This window comes from Protopterus annectens, chromosome 15.part0 (genome assembly GCF_019279795.1).
Source record: "Protopterus annectens isolate FY-2018-M chromosome 15.part0, PAN1.0, whole genome shotgun sequence".
In the NCBI taxonomy this organism is placed as follows: Eukaryota; Metazoa; Chordata; order Ceratodontiformes; family Protopteridae; genus Protopterus; species Protopterus annectens.
The window spans coordinates 595,824,032-595,848,151 of NC_056749.1; the positions used below are offsets into that span (position 1 = coordinate 595,824,032).

General features: G+C 36.4%; 1 long non-coding RNA gene across 1 annotated transcript in view; it reads right to left on the reverse strand.

Annotated features, from left to right (window-relative positions):
• Window positions 1-24,120, reverse strand: part of LOC122789630 — a 202,765-nt gene that overhangs the window by 126,109 nt on the left and 52,536 nt on the right. The window contains exon 2 of the long non-coding RNA XR_006362846.1: window positions 19,395-19,486. This is a non-coding gene — a long non-coding RNA (uncharacterized LOC122789630). The remainder of the gene's footprint in view (window positions 1-19,394; window positions 19,487-24,120) is intronic.

Sequence of the window (24,120 nt, forward strand, 5' to 3'; positions counted from 1 at the left end):
TTCATCACAAATTTACATTTCAGAAAACAGAATCATTAATTATTTAAAGTTAAGTTTTTCACACACCCCAAACCGTCACAACTTAAATATGCCAACTCTGAGATCAGAGTACAGTGCAGAAATGAGTGGATTTCTTGTTCCACTCAGCTTGGACATGGCATTTCACATGTTCATTCTTTTGAACTTCGGTACTGTGAAGTTTCATTAATGTAAAACTTCAACTTTCTGGTCTTGGTCAAATGAAAGTCAGTCTACTGACATTTCAGTTATGTCAAGAAGACCCATAGATATAGATATAGATATAGATATAGCTAGATTAAGATATATATATATATATATATATATATATATATATATATATATATATATATATATATATGGGTCTAGGACTTTTGATCGAATGATCAAAAGTCCGAAACTCAAACAGCCGGGCATACTTACGCGAAAGTGTTTTTCACCGAGGAAGCACTTTCACGTATATGCCTGTTGCAGATACCATACTACGGTGCAGATAAGGGAAAATTCCATTTTCCCCACTGTAATGCGGTCTCGGAGGGAGAATATTAAAGTAGGGTGGGTGTGGGGGGGTGCCCCCTGCAAAAACATTAATGTAGTGTTTTTTTTTTTTACTAACACACTTTAACGAAAGTGCTTTTTCGATAAAAGTGCTTTTGCTAAAGTGTTTTCGGTGGTTATGGATTCGGACGTTTGATCATTCGATCAAATAATGTCCTAGATCCATATATATATATATATATATATATATATATATATATATATATATATATATACACACACACACACACACACACACACACACACACATACACACACACACACACACACACACACACACACACACACACACACACACACACACACACACACACACACACACACACAGGATCTATATTACCAGATTGAAACTTTAGTTACTCAAATACCTTAAGATCGATCTGGAAATATTGAAATCCAAAAACCGCGAACGGACGATTTCACGCAGAGAAAGAATTCCCTTGGCCATATAAAAAAAAAAAACTTTTAAACCCAAATCAAGTGGAGGGCTTCGACCCCCACACCCCCCCAACTAAATATACCAACTCAGAGAAAGTTATACATTGGACAAAAGGGAATAATCCACATAATGATGGTTTCCGGATTTCGATATTACCAGATCGATCTTTAGGTATTCGAGTAACTAAAGTTTTGATCTGGTAATATAGACCATATATATATATATATATATATATATATATATATATATATATATATATGTATGTATGTATGTAAACATGGGAATACTGCCACTGGCCATGTTGAGCTTTAGTTAATCTTTGATTTGCTGACAAAACAGATGGTCAACAGTTGAGAGACAGACAATTCCACAGGTTGGGGAATGTTCTCTTTTCTTGGTGATTGTGCAGTCACAGAGTTAGTATACATAACTATCAGGGTGTATGATCTGTAGCCCCCTGCATGGTGGTACAGAGGGCCTTCCCCCCTTCAAAACAAAGGTTTTTAATTTGCATGGTCCCAGTTTCATCCTGGGAATAAGCATAGAGGTTTGTCAAGTTTAACATTTTTGACGTTAACATATCAACATTAGTGTTAATATTTTATCAGTCCAAACCTGAATCACTAGATCTATTACTAATGAATAATTTGTATAAAACATGATGGATTTCTCATCAAGAACAAAGTAATTTTCATACAAATAAAAAATAAAATGACCACAGTAGATAAGCAAGTTTAATTTCGGTAGACTGCTTTCTATACAATGCAACAGTCAAAGAGTTACATGTTTCACTACCACTGTAAAATACAGTAGCATTTCACATCCTTAACTAATTAAAATTAAGAAATGTGCTTTTAGAGGAACACTTTCAAAACTACGTTTAAACTTTAACATATGAAAGTATTAGTAGCTGGAGGGGAAAAAAAATCAGTGCACATCCCATCATGGTCAGAACATTGTGTTCCCAATGTAACCTATCTGCAGTGTTTTATTTTCTATGAACTCCCTCATTCACAGACTGGGACAAATGAAATTGAGCTTTTCCTGTTCTCTGTTGTCATCTCTGCAATTAATATTTGATCTCTGGCTCTTCGACATTTGTTTTTGCTGCTATAGGTTGTTGGAGATCCCTTATGTTAGTGTCTGACCTATCACGTAGAGTTGACATGCTTTCTGGATGGAATGGAATTACCCAGACTGCACCGAGATTAAAACCCAAAGTGTGACATGCTCCTCCCTTTGACTTTTTGGTATACTGATTACTGAATAGCTGCTGACATTATCATAGTTCTGAAATGTTTTCCTTTCCTATGAGAAAACAGCCTGGAAATTTATTTCTTCATCAAGCTTTTATGTTAAAGATGTTAAATGCTTAGCAAATTTGGAAACTTGCTGTCAGCCCTTCAGTCTTCCATCTTGGTGTTGAGGCATTTCTTACCTTCCAGTGGCTATATATATTAGTTGTGTTGTGTCCTGCACATCATCTGCTTTGTGCATTAGAGATAATCTACCTCTTATTACATACCATAGCAGACTTGTGTGCTGTATATTATATAGTCTATGCAGCACACATCAGTCACCTTGTAAAAAGTTTACTGGCTAGTTATGCTCTGTATATTATCTGCCCTCTGCTATGTTCATCACCTAGATTTGTGCTGTGTGTACTGGATACGTTGCACTTTGAGCATTGGTTGTTTTGTGAAATGTGCACCACTTTACACATCTGTTTTGTACATCAATTGCTTTGTATACTGCACACAACTTTACACATGAGGTTTGTACATCACTTGCTCTGTGAACCGTGCGCCACTTTACACATTTGTTTTGTATATTGGCTGCCTTGTGTTCTGCACATCTTCTACAGATTGCCTTTTACATCAGCTGGCTTACCCGCTGTACACTGGGATGACTTATGTTCTGTACAGCAGCTGCTTCATACTCTGTATACCAGACACTTATTTTTCTTTATTCTTTTACACATCTGGTTTGCACAGTGTATATCAGTTGGGACTGGGATATGCACTATTCTTCATTAACTTTAATCTGTACATGACTCACTTGTGTTCAGTACTTCACCATTCCTGTTCTGGGATCTGTACATCAGCTGCCTCATGTTCTGTAAATCCGTTAGCATGTGCTCTGTATTTTACTTGTGTACTCGATAAATTAAGTACGTTGTACTATGTTAATTGGCTACCTTGGCTGCTTTATGCTCTGTATACTGCCTGTGCTACGATTTCTAGATCGATTACCTTGTGTTCAGTGCATTAGATGCTTTTCTCCTTTTCAGTAACTAAACTATGGAACGCACTACCCTTAGACATTCGAACAACCTCAGATCTCAAGAAATTTAAATTTCAGCTAAAACAACTACTACTCGGGTCAAGTAATTGTCCTTCTTCAAATCCAAACTGAATACCAGCCACTTGATTATGACTCTACCACTTCACTTTTTGCCCTCCCACCTCCTAACTGCTGTTACCCACCTTCCCTCTCCCACCATCAAGTTCCTACACTTATCTATTCCCACTACAATCTTCTCTTCACCAACTCGCACTGAACCCATACTGTTTCATATCGTATTCTGTATAACCTAGTCTGAAACCCCTATTGTATACTTAATGCACTTACCTTTGAATCCATATCTCATTTGTTATCCCTTACTAAGACTTCCGTTGATTTCCTTGTAACATCTTCATGCATGTTAATATGTACATATGTAAATACGACAAACAATTTATCTAGACAAATGTATAATGAAGATCATTCTTACTTTCTTTTTATCTCTTACTAATCAATTGTTTTAAACATAATCTGATTTCCACCTGTAACCAATTTCCCCGAGTCTTGTTAATATTTGCACACTGTTATTCATTTATCTACTCTCTATTATATACTATAGTATTATACTTGTATGATACCGTTCAATACTGTAAAAGCTTTATATCTTAGTCTACTTTGTAATTTTCCTCGCCAGGCCTCCGCTGAAAATGGGTTTTTAACCCAGTCGAATTTTCCTGGTAGCCAAATGTCAAATAAATTATGCTATATACTTTTTCTTTGTACATCATTTCTACCTTATACACTGCTCTATGCTGTATGCATTGCCAGATTTGTGAAATGTGTATGGAAGTGCTTTTGATCTGCACAGTAGTTGTTTTGTGATCTGTATGTCAGCTGACTTATGCTTTGTATATTACTATCCTGTCCTACAGCCGACTTGTGAGCTCTGAATTAATATCGCGTATTTTGTATATTAACTGGTTTATGTTGTGTCCGTAATTGTTTTTTGCTCTGGGCATCAGGTACCTTGGGCTCTATAAATCCAGTGGATTGTGCCCTAGCTGCTATACATTACATGTCTGCTGCATTGTACTTTATAAGGTAATTGCTATGTGCAATGGATTTTGAGTGTGACTAGCTCTATAAATCAGTTGTCTTGAGTCCAAAACATTTGCACTCAAACTACTCAATTCCTACAATCAAAAAACTATTACTAACCTTTAAACCTTTAACCCTATTCCTTGATAACCTACCATCTGAATTAAAAATTGCTGATATGTTAGCATTTCCTGTCTTTATCCTAATCAACTGTTTCATCACCAAATCCCATCTCCCATCCCTATGGAAAATGTGCTACATTCTTCCTCTCCATAAAGGTGGAAACTCAAATGAGCTTTCAATCTTCAGGCCATTGACAGTTACATCTCCTCTCTCTCAAAAACTCTGGAGAAGTATATCCAGTCAACTCCTCAGCTTTCTCACTGACAACTGCCTCCTTTCCCCTACACAGTATGGTTTCTCTCCTTTTTACACTGCATGTACAGGTCTCATTAGTTTTATAACATGTGTTAACAGATATCAAAACTGGGAACTTGGTCTTGGCAGTTTTCCTAGATTAATCCAAAGCTTTCGACATGGTATCACACTAGAAATTGTTTCAAAAAACTAACTTGCCTAGAAATACATGAAACTTCGCCATCTTGGTTCTCCAGCTACCTCTCAAATAGGCAACAGGCAGTAAAAAGGGAAAATGACATTTTCTCTTTCCTTCCCACTATAGTGGGTGTCCCTCAAGGATCTATTTTTGGTTCCCTGTTGTTCAGTATATTCAGTAATGTCCTCCGCCGTAGCTTCTAAACAAGCCACTATCATACAGTAGGCCGGCAGCTCACTCATTTGTTCTGCTAAAAGCACAGATAAATTAAAACAACTTACCCTATAGTATTTCTCCATCATAAAGGCCTAGCTGTCTGATACACAGTTGCTCTAACACTAAAAAACAAAATTGATGTTATTCACCCTAAAGCATTCGCCTGACTACAAAAATAATTTCAATATCACTTCCTCTAACATCGAGCTAATAAGTCAAACTAAGCTTCTAGGAGTCAGTATTGATGAAAGTTTGAAAATACCATCAAAATCCCAATAAGTGGTAAACAGCAACCAGGAAATAAAAAAAAAACACTGTGGTGTGACAGAAAGACAAACTGCAATACACTTTAGCATAACAAAAAGCCTTTAATCCACACTTTCATCAAATGACTTCCTCAGAATATTTACAACATTAAAAAACAAACATTAAATACACTTTGTAAAACACTCTTGAACCAATCGATTTAAAAACTCAATTAAATCAACAATCACTAAAATCTTGAAAATTAACCCCTTAATGGATGGCGAGTCTACAATCACTAAGAAGCACTTGATGCTAACTGTCACATTCAACCCAGGTGGGTGATCAGCGCCTAATTTGATTTGCCAAGCTTATAATTACCTCCTCTCCTATCCATTGGAACCTGATCTAAGATGGCAAATATATATATATATATATATATATATATATATATATATATATATATATATATATATATATATTTTTTTTTTTTTTCATTATAACTAACACAGTCATTTGTATGTCTGCAAAGAGCATTGTTCCTGTTCTTAATTCTGACATCATAAATGTGCTCGGATTCTTTTACCCAATCATCTAGTGATCATACCTACATGATAACTTGAACAACCTGAGCATACGCCAATATATATTATGCCTTTGGACTGACAACAAAATCTGCCTGGTACCTTAATTTTATATTGTGAATGTTCCAATAGAATGTGAAGCCCTTCATATAGGAAGCTGCATGCAGTGTAAGAGTTACACAAAGGTATTGTTGATAAAAATTTTATCATTCTGTAACAAACGTTTTATACTAAAATTCCTCTTGTATACGAAAGAAGAATGGCTGCCTACAATGTTTACTAAATCACTATTTCCTTCAATGATTTTCCAGTTATTTGAAATATTCCTAACATAATTATCAGTGAATGTGTCTATAGCACAATGGGATATGATGTTAGAATGTCTACCTTTTGTATCTTATTAAACCCCTTTACTAAAATAGGCCAACTGATCAGATCTTTTTAAACAAACTTCTTGGGCAGTACTTTCCAAAATATTAGAATTGTAACCTCTGGCTTTAAATAGTGATGTTATAAACCTAATTTCATTCTCAAAATCACTGTCCCTACTGGTCATCCTTGAGGCCCTGATAAATTGGCCCCAGAATATTTTTCTTGACAAACCCAGGGCGATTGCTCTGAAAATGAAGATAGCAGCTGGAAAAGTACCCTTGCTGTGAATTCTACTGGCAAAACTATCTGAAAAAGAGTCCCATTCTAATTTAACATCTAAAAAACATACCGACTTTCCTTTTTCTCCTAAAATAAACTTAAAAAAAATGTACTTTTGTTTAAATTATCTAGAAAGCCACTAGAACTACCAATATTGTCTTAAAAAATAAGAAAATAAAAAAAAAACAGTCAACAAATCCAATATAAAAGACAGTGTTTTGAAAATATGTTATAGGTTCATAGGTGTGTACTAGGCTAATGGCTCTGGAGCATTTTACAAGCCTAGCCCATAGGACTACCCTGGCATCGTGCCACCCGACCTTAGTTCCTAGTGCCTCTGTCGAGTAGATTCACTGGAGTGATCCCCAGGGTGAATTTTCTATTTCCCATCCACTCATCAAGATTTCTCTTGAAGAGGGCCAGTGAGGTGCTCTGCTTGAAATGTATGGGAAGTCTATTCCATACCATGGGCAGTCTCTGGGTTATGAACCTGTCCCTACAGCTTGTTCTTTTGATTGTGGTAATGAGGTTGAGGTCTCTGGTGCATGTAGTGCAGAGGGATTGGGATTTCTTTAGATGTAGCATTTCTAACAGAGCTGGGTTAGACATGGCTTTGTAAGTCAAGCAGAGATCGCCTCTAAGTAGGCGATATGAGACAGAGAATAGCTGGGAGTTTTTTGAGTCTGTCCATATAGGACAAGAGTTTAAGGCCTAGGATCCTCTTTGTGAGGTACTTTTGTGGCCACTCCAGTTGTTGCAGGCGTCTAGTGAGGTACATGCCAAACGGGGCATTGTACTCAATGGTTGGCCTAATGAGGGAAGAGCAGAGGGAGACTATGACCTTTTTCTTCCTGGATGCAAAACCCTTAGTAATGAGATGTGCCACATCGAAGGACTTCCTAACCACAGTGGCAATATGGTAGTCGAGAGGTTGCTGTCTACCTGTGTTCCCAGATCTGTGTTCGGTGGACTACCATCAATGTGGTAATTCATGGGAACTGGGTTTTTCCCAAAGGGGATGAGGACACATTTTTTGGCATTGAGCTTAAGGCCATGGTTCTGACACCAGTCGTTGGTCTCAGTGAGGCCTTTCTGTAGGATATCAACATCACTTGGGGAGTTAATTATGGCACCCAACTTGCAATCATCTGCGATCGTTGTCAGCCAGAGTCCCTTCATATTGGCCTGGACTTCAGAGAAGTAAATATCAAACAGGAGAGGACCCAGGACCGAACCCTGTAGGACTCCACTCATGACTGGTCGGCAGTCTGACTTGGAGTCAGCTACTTTCACACTGTGGGTTTCATCTGTGAGCCAGTTTGCAACCCACCTAGTGATATAGGGGTCGATGCCTAGCTTAGTGAGTTTTTCTCTGATTCCTGAGTGGGAAATGGTATCAAAGGCCTTGGCCAGATGAAGGTAGGCTGTATGAACCACCTTGCCTTCATCCACAGCTCTGGTGACTGACTCAAAGAAGTCAATGAGGTTGAGCAGGCATGATCTACCCTTCACAAAACCAAACTGTGGGATCCAGAGTTCGGAGATTCCCTATATCCTTGTTTATTAAGTCCATAGTGATGCGTTCCATAGCTTTGCATATCAAACTATTCAGGCTAATAGGCAGATAGTTCCCAGGGTCTGTAGTCAATCCTCCTTTATGGAGAGGGATGACTGTAGCAGTGTGCCATTTGGTAGGGACAAAGCCTAAGGTGAGGCTGTGATTGAACAGGGCGCATAGGTGAGGTGTCAGTTCACTCTGTAGTTCATGTAGACCACAGCCAGGGATACTGTCAGGTCCCATAGAAGCTGTATTCTTGGCCTTGGAGAGTGCTATTTTAACCTGTGTAGCAGTAATACTAGGTGCCTGGCAATCTACTGTTATTGCGATTGGGCCTTTGGTGGGGGAGAGAGGGGTAAAGTTGGCACTGAATCTGTTGGCTAGTATACTGGCAATATCTGTTGGCTCAGTATAGGAGGTGCCATTGTGCAATAGCTCAGAGCAAATCTGGGTATTGCTGTGGAGATTCTTTACATAACTATAGAAGGCCTTGTGGCTGTCATTACTATCTGCTGCAATTCTGTTTTCATAGCTAGCTTTAGAAGATTTGATGAGGGATCTCAACTTTTTGTTGAGGCTGATAAGGGAGTTTTTCCATTCTTGGGACTGCACCTTATTCCGCATCAGTTTTCACCTTTTGTTGTAGAGTTTGTTTGTGGCAGGGACCATGGGATTGGCTTCCTTTTTTTGGAGGAGAGCATCTTGGTTCTATTGAGTATGGCAAGATCCATGTATTTGTGTACATGTTCGTACAGGGCATTAGTGTACAATTCAATGGTCATGCAGCTGTTCTCGAATTGCATGGGTGCTGTGAAGTTGGCCAGTTCTGGTTTTAGGAGCCCAAAGTTAGCTTTGGAGACATTTTTCATGGTGGTTACCTTTGTGGGGGGGGGGTGGATTTCCAAGGTGATTAGTTTGTAGTCTGATCTAACCAGGGAGGAGTTGACTATTGGTATAGAGCAACGGCTGCCCATGTTCGTAATGACCAAGTCAAGGATGTTGCTACCTCTAGTGAGGGTAAGAACGAGCTGGTCCAGGGCATTGGAATTAATGAATTCCAGGAAACGTTGGGCAAGTGTATTGGTACATGAGTAGTTTTCCCAGTTAATGAAGGGGTGGTCAAGTCACCCAGTATGAGACCGTTAGGTTGGACCCGGATATTCTTCAGGTTGCTTAGGAATGTGGAGTGTGAGTCTTGGGACATGGTTGGGGACCTATAGCAGGCAACAACCTGAATCACCGTCTTACCCATTGCTAGCTGCACCTGAAGTATCTCTGATGCATTATGTTGGGCTACCAGTCTGGAGGTGTGTGCATCCTTTATGGATATGGAAACACCACCACCTTTGGAGCTTCGGTCCAAGTTCTGGGGCCAAAAGGTGTGGAATGAGTTATAGCCTGGTAGTGCAGGGGTGCTTTCTGCTGCCTTGAACCAGGTCTCTGTTACAGCACAAATGTCGATGTTCTCCATTTTAAGAAGTGCTTCAAGTGAGTGTATTTTGAGATTTAGACTTCTGTTTAGACTTCCGTTATATTTGGTAGAACTTCCATCTCCCACTAGACTAAAGCAAGGCTGTCAAAGGCAGGACTACAATAAAGCCCATTATCACATCTTTCTTTTGCTTGTAATATTTGTTGTTAAACAAAAAGAAGTGTTCAATAAAATTTCTAATAGTGCACAATAAAAGTATTAGTCCCACTATCAATGTTGGTATATTTATTTAAAAATAACTTTACATATTCAACACCATATTGCTGTGGAATAGTAGTGAATTGGGTATATATATAAAAAACACAATATATATAAAAAACACAATTTATGTTGGTAATGTGTCTTTCCTTTCCTCTTTCATATTTTACCTCATTTTCCTATTCCTATTCTATTAAATATTCCTATTTTTATAATTTTCCTATTATTATATTTTACTATAATTCTTGTTTATTCCTTGGCTTTCTGGTCAATATTATTAGATTAATATAACCTGCATATACAGTTTAACAAAATTTTAAACCCTCATAGATTTATATAAATAAATATTTAGACATTTTTAGTATTAATTGATATGAGCACTTTTCAAAAACATGAAATAGGTCAACAGACAAGGAACTTTATTTGGTTGACCTTTATTGAATTTAGACTATGGTCATGTCTCTTTACATTTTCATTTTTATTGTCATTTGCATTAAGAACATATTGCACAAGGTATATAATTGTTTTAAAATGTTAGAATATCTATGTATTAATATGCACAGTTGCACTTTAACATCAAACTTTGAAAGAAGTATAGGAATTTACCAAAGGGTTAAATGTTTTAGGTAATTTTAGAGACCAATTGTATAATTTTAAGTTAATTAATTTTAATTGAATAATTATGTAGTTTAAGAATAGTATAAAAATGTTTGGCACTGATTATTAAGTATTCTGAAGAAATCTGCTTAGGGCAGATGAAAGCGCTCAATCTGGTGGATGTTGGTGTAATAAAGCCTTAAAAACGTGTTGGAACGAAGTTTTTTATTGGTTATTGGTCGTTGGTTTGAATTCTTTTTTATCAATTGGGACATGATCTCCACAGTTAACATATTATTCTTTTCATGAAACTTATAATTGTTATTAAAGACCCTAACACTTTCTAAACAATCCCAAGAATCTCTTATATATAAAGAAAGCCTTTAAACAACTGGGTTTAAATTGGAGTCTAAAATCAATGACATTCCTTCTGTACTACCATTAGAGGCAGACACTATTGGTCTAACAGGGGAGTTTGTGGTACTTTTGTGGATTTTAGGTATAGCAAAGAGCATACCAACCTTTGGATGATCTACTGCCAAGAAATGGAATAAATCAATGTTCATTGAACCATCCAGGAGAAAAGCATACAAACAGCTATGTATGTATTTAAAAGTTTTTGTACTTCATGACACTTGTTGATATTCATCAGTATTACACAAAATTCCTTCAATTGTTGTATGATAAGTTTCCACATTCATAAGAACCAAACTTCCCCCCTTGTCAGTCTTAGCTTGAAAAATATTCTTCAACTTTATAACTCAATTAGACAGATGAGATCCACTGACAGTCTGACAAAATGTTACTAATTGCTAGAAAAGCTAAAAACTCAGCTGATGACTTTGTACTCATCTTTCCTGGCCAAAAGTTGGAACCTCCTTCCTCTCACTCCAATACAGTAAACACAAACTCTTAAGGCACAAACAAGATAATGCCTAAAAGATACCTGGCTGTGTACATTCACATCTCGTGGATGATAAATGTCCTGCCCCTTACTTTGTCCTTATCTTTACAAGAACAATACCTTTAGTTATTGGTGCAAAAACTTGTCTTTGTCCTCTCTCTCCCTGTTCTTCCTCCTACCTATCCTAAAACATTCTCCATCACCTCTTAATACTAATCCCCCATCGGCCTCCTTTTCTCCTCTTTTATCAAGTTCATTTCCAAATATGTTTCTTAGCTCATTACATGATGCTACTATTAATTAATAATATTCTGTTTAAATATTTTATATTTGTTTAATACCTGTTTACATCTGTTTACTACATTCTTTATATGTTTTTTCCTGGTGCTGTTTTTTCCCAGAAAAGTTTTATAGCTCATTTCATGATGCTGCTATTAATTAATGATAATCTGTTTAAAGTTTGCACGTGTTGATTACTTGTATACCTCTGTTTACTATGCTCTTTTATGTAACATTGGAATTTTTCTGAAACTTTTCTCCCAGGGCCTCTATCGAAAGGGGTAATTTTCTGCCCAGTCAGACTATCCTGCTAAAAGAAATGCAATAAGTAAATAAATTGAGTTATTAATATCATTCAGCTTTCCTCTACGAAGCTGATGTCTTTTACATCAACCTTTTAAACCATTAGCACCAACTACCTGAATTGCCCCACAATCTTTTGCCACCATCTGTAATTTTAGCTAGTAACCAAAGAATGAAATACCATAGTACACAACAGTAACCATATTTAAAGAAATCAAGCATACTGACCTGAAACCAGTAGTGCTGTATTCACAGAAATCACATTGAAAAGTTTTTTCGAGGTAGACAACAGATGGTATAGCAATGTTGGTTGGTGACCAGCTCCTCTGCATTGTGATAGTGTATAAATATCCTCATGGTCTCAGACGGTTCAGATGGTGACACAGTAATGTCATCTGGCAACATGCCCTTGTGTAGTGTTGATGGTATATAAATATTACAGTCACAGACCGCAGGTGGTATAGTAATGTCAGATGGTGGCATGCTCCAGTGTAATAGTGATGTGTGTAAATATGCTCATGATCCACAGGTGGTACAGATGCTAATACAGTAATGCCATCTGGTAACATGCCCTTGTCTAGTGCTGATGGTATATAAATATAATACTTATGGACCAGAGATGGTATAGTAAGGTCAGATGGTGACATGCTCCTCTGTAGAACTGATATTGTATAAATATGCTCATGGACTGTAGCTGCTGCAGATAGTGATACAGTAATATTAAATGGCAATATGCTCCTATTTAGTGATGATGGAATATAAATATTATAGTCACGGACCACAGGCAGTATAGTAATGTCAGATGGTGACATGCTCCTCTGTAGTATTGATATTATGTAAATATACTCATGGGCCACAGGTGGTTCATATAGGGATGCAATAATATCGTATGGTAACATGCTTCTGTTTTTTGTAGATGGCATATAAATATTACAGTCATAGACATTATATAGTAATGTCAGGTGGGCACATTTTCTTTTCTAATACTGATATTGTATAAATATGCTCATGGCCCACAGTTGGTGCAGATGGTGATAAAATAAAATTAACTCATAACATGTTGCTGTTTAGTGCTGTTGGTATATAAATATTACTGTTGCAGTCCACAGGTGGTATAGTAATTTCAGATGTTGACATGCCACAATGTAGTACTGATATGGTATAAATATGCTTCATGGACCACAGGTGGTACAGCTGGTGATACAGATGGTAACATGTTCCTGTGTAATACTGATATTGCATAAATATCCACATGGGCCTCAGGTCGTGCAGATGATGATACATTAATATCATCTGGTAATGTGCTCCTTTTTGTTGATAATGGTATACAAATATTACAGTTATGAACTAGAGGTGACATGCTCCTTTGTAGTACTGATATTGCATAAATATGTTTATGGGCCACTGGTGGTGCAAATGGTGATACAGTAATATCATACGGTAACATGCTCCTGTTTAGTGCTGCTGGTATATAAATGCAGTCATGGACCCCAGATGGTATAGTAATATCAGATGGTGACATACACCTTTGTATTACTGATATTGTGCAATTATGCTCATGGGCCACAGGTGTTGCAGATGGTGATACAGTAATATTGTCTGGTAACATGGTCTTGTTTAGTGCTGATGTTGTATAAATTTCACAGTCACAGACCGCAGCTAGTGCATGTTGTGGTGCAGTAATGTCAAGTAATGGTATTCTTCTGTGTCGTACTTGTCTGGTAACATGGTCTTGTTTAGTGCTGATGTTGTATAAATTTCAGTCACAGACCGCAGCTAGTGCATGTTGTGGCACAGTAATGTCAAGTAATGGTATTCTTCTGTGTCGTACTGATGCTACATACATATTTCATGGGGCACTGGTGCTATAGTAACTACGTATAGTGACATGTTGTTCTGATGTGTAAATGTTCTGCTCATGTACCATATACAGTTCAATTGCTGGTAGAGTAATGTTCTACAGTACTCTGATATAAACTATGTTTTGCATATTACTCATTTATCCATAAGCAAGGAGGAAAAAAGAGCTAGTGAAGGATGATCATAACATCACACAATCATAGCAGTACACCTGTTTAGCATACTGTGAAACAACTTGAATATGTCAGGAACGTTTTTCAGAGATACCTGTTGCTGTGATCATGGCCATATTGGCATATGTTGCCTCTAAGCTATAATGAATAAGCTGTGCAGAAAAATATTCTAGGCTAATCTGCAAAAGCAGCATACAGAAGGTGATTCAGTGCATTTCATCTACTGTAGCCTGCCATGTGGAGAGCATTTCTTTCACTGATTTCCGTGTGAGATGTAGCAAACAGAGTGCATTACATGCCTGAATGTACAAGGCATTGTTAGATAGGAACCAAAACAATATAAATGTGCATCTTTCCAAGGAACACCAAAGTAAGATCTGCTAAACATCAACAAGCAACAACTGTGTAAAATGCGTCAAACAGCCACCTTGTATCCTGTCTATACTACTTGTAACAAAACATAGTGCGTATTTATGTGTTAGCAATCTATGAAATGAAAGGCACCATGATAAAAAAAATGCTGTTTATGTGTTAGAAACTGATGAAATGAAAGGCACCATGATAAAAATAATGCTCTTTCTGTATCTTAACCTCATAACCACACACAATTTACATTAAAACAATTGAATGTACAAAATCATAATCTAGTAAGGGAAAGGACTGACAAATCTTTTGCTACAATCTTACTAAATAATGTTTTGTGGTGGCTACAATGTAGCATTGAAGAGATCAAATGTTGCAGTCACTGAGCCCCAAATGTGTTGTTTGGAGGAATAAATCCCTGATCGATCCGTCCATCCACAACCCATTTTTCACATTTTTGCAAATGGGGTAGGGTGTCATGTCTAAGAATAAATATAAATGGAACACACAATGAGAAAGTGCAATGCGGTATATGGACTTTAATTACCACCTACACTTCTTACATGGGTTCTGCAGTCAAGATGTACAGGTGTAGCCAGGGTACATCTACCTGCAGCACAACTGGCTTTGTCACATCATAGCCAAGAAGAGTAGGGGAGTCTGTTACAAATGTCTTTAACACTATAAAATGGTTCCCTTTTTTCCTGATGCCAGTGTCCTGCTGTCTTTCTCAAGTAGATTCCTTACTGGCATTGAAATTTTTATAGGTTAATAATGACTGATTTTTGATAGTGTCTACACTATGCCCAAAAGTATCTATACACTTGTGTGCCCATTTTTTTTTCATTTAAATTGTTTTCACCTTTTCAGAATGAGTTTGATAAGACATGCCCATATACTTGATACTTCTCACACAGATTTGAAACTTGCCTCTGTTAAAGCAAATCTTTTAGCTTTACTTCATGCAGTTGTTCGGTTACTCTGCAGACCAATATGTCATCAGTGATGTTTATAACACCTTCTGTTCATCAGTGATCTGTGCAACAGCTTTAGTACTAAAGAAATACCAAACAGCATGCTTTGAATTTGTATGTTCACCATGGAGTATTAAATGACCACATTTTTAAAGCGTCTAGATTCAGTCTGATTTGTCCAAAGACCTAGTTATCATCAAATCAATGAAAAAAAATGTTGGTATTAGGTTTCATAAAAATGGTGGACATCAGCCTTTTAAAATTACACATTTAAGATTTTGGGGATCTATGCAAATACTGATTCTGTGTGGTTTAGCTAATTTCATTACACTGCTCACGTAAAGAGTAGGTTCAATTTGTTTTGCAGTTATAACAATCTACTCCATTCATTTAAATTCCTTCTCCATTCAATGCTTACACTACCATTATGTCTATTACTCACTAGGTCATATAAATATGGGAGATTCCTCAAGATTGGACACATGCACTTACTAAACCTGTCTTTAAGGGAAAGGGGAGTAGGACAAACCCAGAATCATAATAGACCATTAAGTCTACTTTCATGTTGTGGAAAAATCATGGAGAATAATGGAGAAGGTAAAAAAATGGATAAGATTGTCTGAACTGGATAGGTTGGGACCTGAAAACACATATCAGCATGCATATGTTGAAAATAGATCTATTACCACCTGTAACATGATGTTCTATAACAATATAATAACAGCTATGAATGAAAATTTGTGCTGGGATGAGATTTATATAGATTTAACTTCAGCATTTAACAGGGTCATACACAAAACAATGATCAATAAATTAGTACAACTAGCTATTGATGTACTGTTGAGATGGATAGCTGCATGGCTTACAAATAGGACATGGCAAGTATCACACACCAACTGGACAGGTGAAATCCTTCACTGTCAAGGTGTCCCACAGGGCTCTTTACTAGGCCCTTACTTGTTTAGATTGTATGTTTTAGACCTTACTTTTTCATCTGAGGTGTTCTACAGTCTATATGCAGACAACCTGAAATTGGGTAAACTAATTACAAGTGTTACAGATAAGGCATGTCTGCAAAATAAATTGACTAAATTGACCATTTGGGCACAGGAGAATAATATGTTGATAAATACATCAAAAACTAAGCATATGAAATTTGGGAGACATAAACCCATTATAGAGTACAATGCTCCTTTTGGAATGTACCTCACAAGACATCTGCAGCAGCTGGAAAGGCCATAGAAGTACCTCACAAAGAGGATTACTGGCCTCAAACAGATGCCCTACATTGACGGTCTCAAAAAACTCTAGCTTTACTGTGTAGCATATCGCCTACTCAGAGGAGATATTTGCCTAACATATAAAGCTATGTTAAACCCAGAGCTGTTGGACATGATGCACCTAAAGAAATCCCAATCCCTCCAAGCTACATGCTCTAGGGACCTAAACCTTGTCACCACAATAAACAGGACATGCTGGAGGGATAGATTCATGTCCCAGAGACTTCCTATACTCTGGAACACGCTACCCATCTATGTCAAGCAAAGTTCCTCATTAGCACTCTAAGAAAAATCTTGATGAGTGGATGGGAAATAGGAAATACACCCTTGGGATCACTTCAGTGGCTCTGCTCGACAGAGGCACAGGAAATTAACTTTCTTGGGCGGTGTAAGCCAGGGAACCTTCTTGACCAGGCTTACTTAGGCCCTTGGGCAGATAGCCTAGTACCTACCTATGAAAGGTGAATATTTAATACAGCACACAGTGATTGAAACTGTAGACTTATTTAAGGACCTGGGTATATGGGTAGATTCAGCTATGAGGTTTTCTAATCATCTCAACCAATTGGCTAATGATAGTTATAGAACTATAGGTTGCATAAAAAGATTTATAAAGTCTAGGAAATCAAACATAATGAAGTCATTCTTTGTTAGTTACATTAGACCCAAACATGAGTATGGAATAACAATATGGAAACCATATAGGAAAACAAGCATAAAGAAACTGGAAAGAGTACAGCGGAAATATACTAAGGGCACTCATGGATGTGAAAATCTAAGTTATTATGAAAGGCTAAAATACCTGAACTTGTACAATGTCTCTTACAGATATTTAAGAGGAGATCTTATTCAGGTATATAGGGCATTTAGGGACAACTACCTCTGGGAATGTTTGGGGTTATCAAAAAGTACTAGAAAATCATCAGATAACCTATGTAGAAGATTCTATAGGAATGAGAAGTGTACCAGTTGGTTCTCTGAAAGACTAGCTGATGTTTGGAACAGACTACCAAAATTACATTAAATCAAGTACTAGTTTAGATATTTTTAAGAACAGCCTGGACATTTATTATGGGAACAAGTGTTTTGGTATATAGGCAAGTTAGTAGGGCATTAATACCTGTGTCTGAAATATTTGTATGCATGTATGTACGTACGTATGTCTGTATGTATGATACAGTCTGAATGCATCTATACCATTTGCGATCATGAAAGAACCCAATGAAGAGAAAAGGACTACATGACATCCAGTGTGTAGGTTAGCCTTATGGATAGTTACTACTTAAAGTAATAAATACCCTAATTATATACATTTCACTGAATGAAACATTAAGAAATAATATAAATTTAAAATGGAAGGTAATGGTTTGTGATACTGTACCACACCTCTTGCTGAACAGAATATACATGGTGTTGCAAAGTATAATGCAGTCTATACACATATTCAACATTATACCATATGGGAAGCAAATATAACAGCAAAATGTTTCACGGTAACATGGGAAATGTAATGTGTTCACCTTTCTCTTTAAACAACAAAAAAAAAACAAAATAAAAAACTTTGTTCATTTCTGCTTCTTAACTTCCAGTGAATGTAATAAAAAAAAACGTTGGATTGTATTGGGGGCCTTTCTGTTACTGAACATCCCTTGACACAATTTCAACAGATAGCTGATTATTTATTTGACAAGTAATGCTATTATTACAAAACCATAGCCATAATGTGCCACTTTTTTACTGGATAAAAAGCCTGGATTCCATATCCTACCTTAAGTGTGCAAGTTCTAAAAGAAGCCAGAAAATGTTGCTGCACACTTGTCACTTATCTCAACACTGCAGGCATTCATACATTCATAGGTAAGTACTAGGGAATCAGTAAAAGATTGCTAAAAGCCTAGCCAAAAGTGCCCTCCAGGCTCAAGGTGGGCATTGCAAGATAGATCATCGTCATGAAACGGGAGAGTTTGAGGCTGTGCATCAAGCAATCTAGGTTCATCTTGAAGGTGACAAGGATGTTACTCTACTACTCTACTTGATGTATAGTAGAAGCTCATTCCAGATATGGAAGATGTGTTGAGATATGAATCTAACATGTCAGTGTGTCCTACTTATCTCTTGATGAAGGTTTAGGTCCTTTGAATGGGTCATTTTGTTTTTGAAGGAATATAAAGTCAAGGAGAGTTGGATCGTTCATGGTTCTAATTTCCCATTAAAACATTTCCAGTTTAAAATGCACACTGTTCAGTCTTATAATAACCATTACTGTCATCTTTACAAACAGTAAAAGTTGACTGAATCATATTGCAAATGCAACCATACCTATTTTTTTCCAAACAGCACACTAGGCTAGGCATATGAAGCAAGTATCCCAACATACACTATTTTCATAGGGAATTGTTACCTGAAACATAACATTCCACCATATTTACAGAAAAACATTAACAATGCAAAAGTTTATAATATCAAAGAAGGGCTAAAGGCTGCTGAATAAACTAAGAAGGCTGGCTCTGGATCCTGACTTAATTTATTTAACTTTTATTTAAAACAGTGTTAAATAAGGCATCATAGCAGCCATTACTCCTGAAAGAAGTAATGACTGCGGTCATAGAGGTCAAATGCAATGACAAAAACAGAAAGAAATCTGATGGAGTTGTCATATCATTTCATTATATTTGCTTAATGGCAGAAAAAGACCATACGCCTACATAGCCTTCCTTTAAGGGCCTTAACATCCTGGCCACTCCCCATCCCTACTGTTCCTCCTTACCTTTTTTCTTCCTGTTCCATGACCTCGTCATTGTCTCTGTGGATTTCTTCTCTACTACTCATTCTGTCTGGCCAATCAATGGGTCCACAGTACTGTGTGTGAAAAAAAACTACTTTTAGAAATCCAAATAGTAGTTAATCCATGCAGTCATCTCCCTGTGGCACCTCCTCTTCCTTCCCTCTCTGTTTTTCCTATCCAGAATCATCGAATCACATTTACCCAACACAATCTTGTACACTAATGGTATGTTTCCTCCCCCTTCCCCACTTTTCTGGTCTCAGTTGAGAATAGCTCTAGCTTGTTTTCTTGTTCACTTTCTGTCATCCCACAGCTCTTTCTGGTATCTTTCATCTTTCATCTGAATTCTTTCTAGCAGCACAATTTTCTTTGCTTTATATGGCCTGCAGAACTTTACAAATTACTTTATTTGTTCAATCCAGAGCAGAAGTAAGGATTCCTGAATTCTTTGACGCAGGGTAACTACTTGCTTTCTGAGAGGTTTTTGGCCAAATCCTTGTATGATAACATATGAGCTGCAATATCTCATAAAAATTGTGAGTTATCAAAAATTGTAAAGGACATAAGTTGATTGTTAGATGATAGGCTATGCACTGGTATTATTGAAAGTATATCTGATGAGATTGAATTTATCCTGTATATTTATGAAAGAAATTATATTTTATTTACCAGAAATCAATAAATATAGTGTTTGCCTATAAAACGATGACAGCTTGCACATGCCACCTTGTTCCCTAATACAGAACTAGCAGTTCACATAATATTAGTCTAAATATTTAAATATTGCTGAGATTGATAACTTGTACTCCAAACAAGCAGTTGTATTTTTGAATATGCACTTTGCCTAACTTTTTACTGCCGTTTTTATCTAACGCCCACTGGTGGCATAATCCTCCCTATATAAAACAATATAACACCTTTTTTGCATTACAAATATAAACATGGCAAATATGTATTTTTCATAACTTTTTGCAAGCACTCAAAGATGTTTGCATCCCAAACTGATGATTTCACTGAGTATGCCTATCAAGTCATGTCAACTCAGAGATGGAATCTTGCTCCCTAATGCATATTGTACAACACCATTTATGAGATCTTGGTCTTTATATGAAAATACTGTTGGCATTAACAACTTTTACCTAACATACATAGTTATACCTCAGTATTTTATTTTACACATCATTTCTTGTAATTTTTGTTTAAAAGTCACCACTTACACACTTCCAACATGATACTGCCATACCATGTTTGCATTATTAATGAAAATATAGAAATATTTTAGTCTTTATAATTGTCCACAAGCATTTTTTCAATTGCTTATGCCTTCTACATCCCGCAGTAATGGTTTCAGTGTGTGCTTATGTCAAATCATGTCAACATCTACATTAGAGTCTAGACCTTCTCCCCAATGACAAGTCTCTCATTCTTGAGATACTGGTATAATATGCAATAACTGCATACACAAGAAAAGCTGAATAGTTCAGAAAATGTGCATCTCACCCACTGACTTTATGTGAGGAGGATTACCCCTACTGCAGATGCAAAGATGTCTATATCGTAACATCCTTTGTGTGGGTACTCTAATTCTTACTGGGCAGTGGAAAGAAGAACTAGCAATAGCAATGGACTACAGCATACTGACAACAATGTTTAGCCTGGGCCCCTCAACAACAAGACAGGCAATAATCCATATGGCCATGGAACTCCAATGCTTGACAGCAATAACTCAAAGGCACAGTGACGGTTCCACCTTGAGTGGTAAAATAAATGTAACTGACTGGCTAGTGGAAAGAGAATGGGAAAAACAATACAGTTTTGTCTTCTGTGGATAACAAATGCTATACCTAAAACCCACAAAAGAATAAAACAACAACAACAAAATGTCTTTCTGTACGTACACAGATATATAACATACATCCATACATCTATATTTGGTAAACATCTGAAATATCAGGATTTGGCATTTCCAAATCCCACAGTTTGGAATCTTGACTTACACAGTTTGGAATCTTGACTTACACATACCAAGTCTGAGACTGCCATTTCTCAAAATATTCCCTTTCCTTCAAGGAATGGCAATCTCAGAGTTGGTATAAAGTCTGGGGAGTGGGCTTCCTATCTGCAAAAAAAGTTTGAAGGAGATGTTCAGTATTTGCTCTTCTGCATTTTTGATATTTTTTTGATTAATCACATCATTTTATTTGGGAACATTTTATATGAATGGGTCTACTTAAAATAAATTGACAGATCCAAATGTCAGCATTCCTTATGTTGGACACCAAACAACAATGCAAACATTGGCATGTCAATACACCAGTGTTGAGCAATAACTTTGGCAAATGCAAAATTAAAATACAAGAAAAAAGAAAAGAAAGAAAATATATATATATATATATATATATATATATATATATATATATATATATATATTTTGACCCCTCCAATCCCCTTGCTAATTATACATAGTAACAACTTCTTCTGTTTAGTTGATCAAATTCTTTCAACTCAACAGATGTTGACTAACTAAATGTCGATTCAACCAAATTTACTTCCCCTGTACAAAATACATACATATGCGCACTCGCACATCTCACCATAGGGTAGACCCTCTATGGTGTGTGGTGGATGACAACTAGAAAACATATTAGATACTATGCTCAATTCATTGATTATCTCATTTTTTTATGTGAAGGGGGAGAGGATGAAGTGGATAGTTTCTTTGATAGTTCGCAGATTAATATATTAAGTTTGATGGTATACAAAAGGGCAAAATGGTTTCTTTTTTGGATGTGGATTTGGACATCTCCAGTTCTATATGATTGCATACTCGAGTACACAGAAAATTTGAGGAAATATTTATTACTTCAAAAGCAACGAGTTGTCATCCACCACACACCATAGAGGCTCTACCCTATGGTGAGATGATATGGATTCATAGATTATGTAATATTGAATCTGAACTTAAGAAAGATATTATGAAGACTAGTAGTATGTTTCAGTCTAGAGGGTATGATAAATATGCTCTCTCTAAGGTAGTGTTAAAAGCAAATAATAAGTTGAGTGGGAGTAGAGTTAAGCCTTATGGATATATATACAACTCAACTGGCTCTCATACAGATATATATTTTATAACTGTATATAGTTGCTTTAGTGACATCTTGACTAATTTAGTAAAATATTACTGGAGTTTTTTGCAGTCCAATAAAGAAGCACATCCATGGCTCCCCAAGCAACTTAAACTGTCTTATAAAGTGGGGAGAAGTCTAAAAACTATGTTGGTAAAGGGAAAATTTGTTATGCTCTTATTTAATCTGGACCCCATTATTCTTCCTTTGGGTACTCAGGTTTGTGAAAAATGCAAAGCTTGTCAATATGTTATAAATAGTTTTGACAACATTAATGGAATGAGATTTAATGTCAAGGGTAGTTTTAAATGCAACATAGAAGGCATCATTTATGCTTTGAAATGCCCCTGTGATAAGTTTTATATTGGTCAATCAAAAAGAGCTTTCAAAATAAGATTACTGGAACATAACCATGACATAATTAATGTTAAGGAATCCAGTTCAGTGTACGTTTTCAGACAACACATCAGAGTTTTATAGTAGGTTTACAGGGTACAATTCTGGAAAGAATTGATAGCGCCCCCCTCAGATTTATGTATAAAAAGTAAGTTGCTTTATAAAGAAGCCCGTTGTATACTTAAATGTGAAACTTTAAATCCTAAAGGCATGAATTCAGAGCTAAATTGGAAAATTTTGCTTTGAAAGAAATGTTTTGCTTTAAGTGTTTTAGTATGTTGATTGAAGTTTTAAATGTTTTATTGAATGATGGGTTATGATATATATACATGGGAGGTTAGTCATGTTTTTATCTTCCTTGAAGGCTTGTAGCAGAGATGTCAGGAGCAATAAACATTTTTTTGGAGGTCATTGGTTTGTGGTTTTTCATACTAATACAAAGGTTGTTGTTATATCAACTTTCTAAGCTTGTAAGAGCAATATTTAAAATTTGTCCCTATTTTTGGGCCTTTGCCACACTTTATTGCTTGTCCAGGATTTTTTGCTCTATGAGGATATATATAAGTGTGTGTTTATATATACACACATTATATATATATATATATATATATATATATATATATATATATATATATATATGCACACACACACACACACACACACACACACACACACACACACACACATGCATACACACACTTTTTTCACATGTTCTCCCAAGAAAACATGAAATTGTGAGATAAATCAAGCTACAACATAACATATTAAAATGTGTCTAGAGACCAATAGTTCACATCATACATTTGGCATAAAAAAGATGGGACAACATAGCATTACTATGCTCTGAAAAGCTATTAGATTTCTGGTTGAAAGGAGATCCCAACTGTAGCGCTGACATTTTTCTTTGGAGTTTGTAGCAAAATAGTAGTAACATACACCAGTAAAATAAAAATATTGATAGTAACATGACATTGTTGGAGCAGTGATATGACAAAGCAAGACACTGAATTTTAAAATGTCTATATAGAGCAAAGGTCAACCATCTGTTCATAAAAAGGACGTGGACAATGTATTAAGGTAATGAAAAGCCTGTAAACATGTCCTTGAATCTGGTCATTTTGTTGATACAGATGAAGTGTTAGTGCAGGAAAGGCAGACACAAATGTGTATGAACAGACTAGAAATTG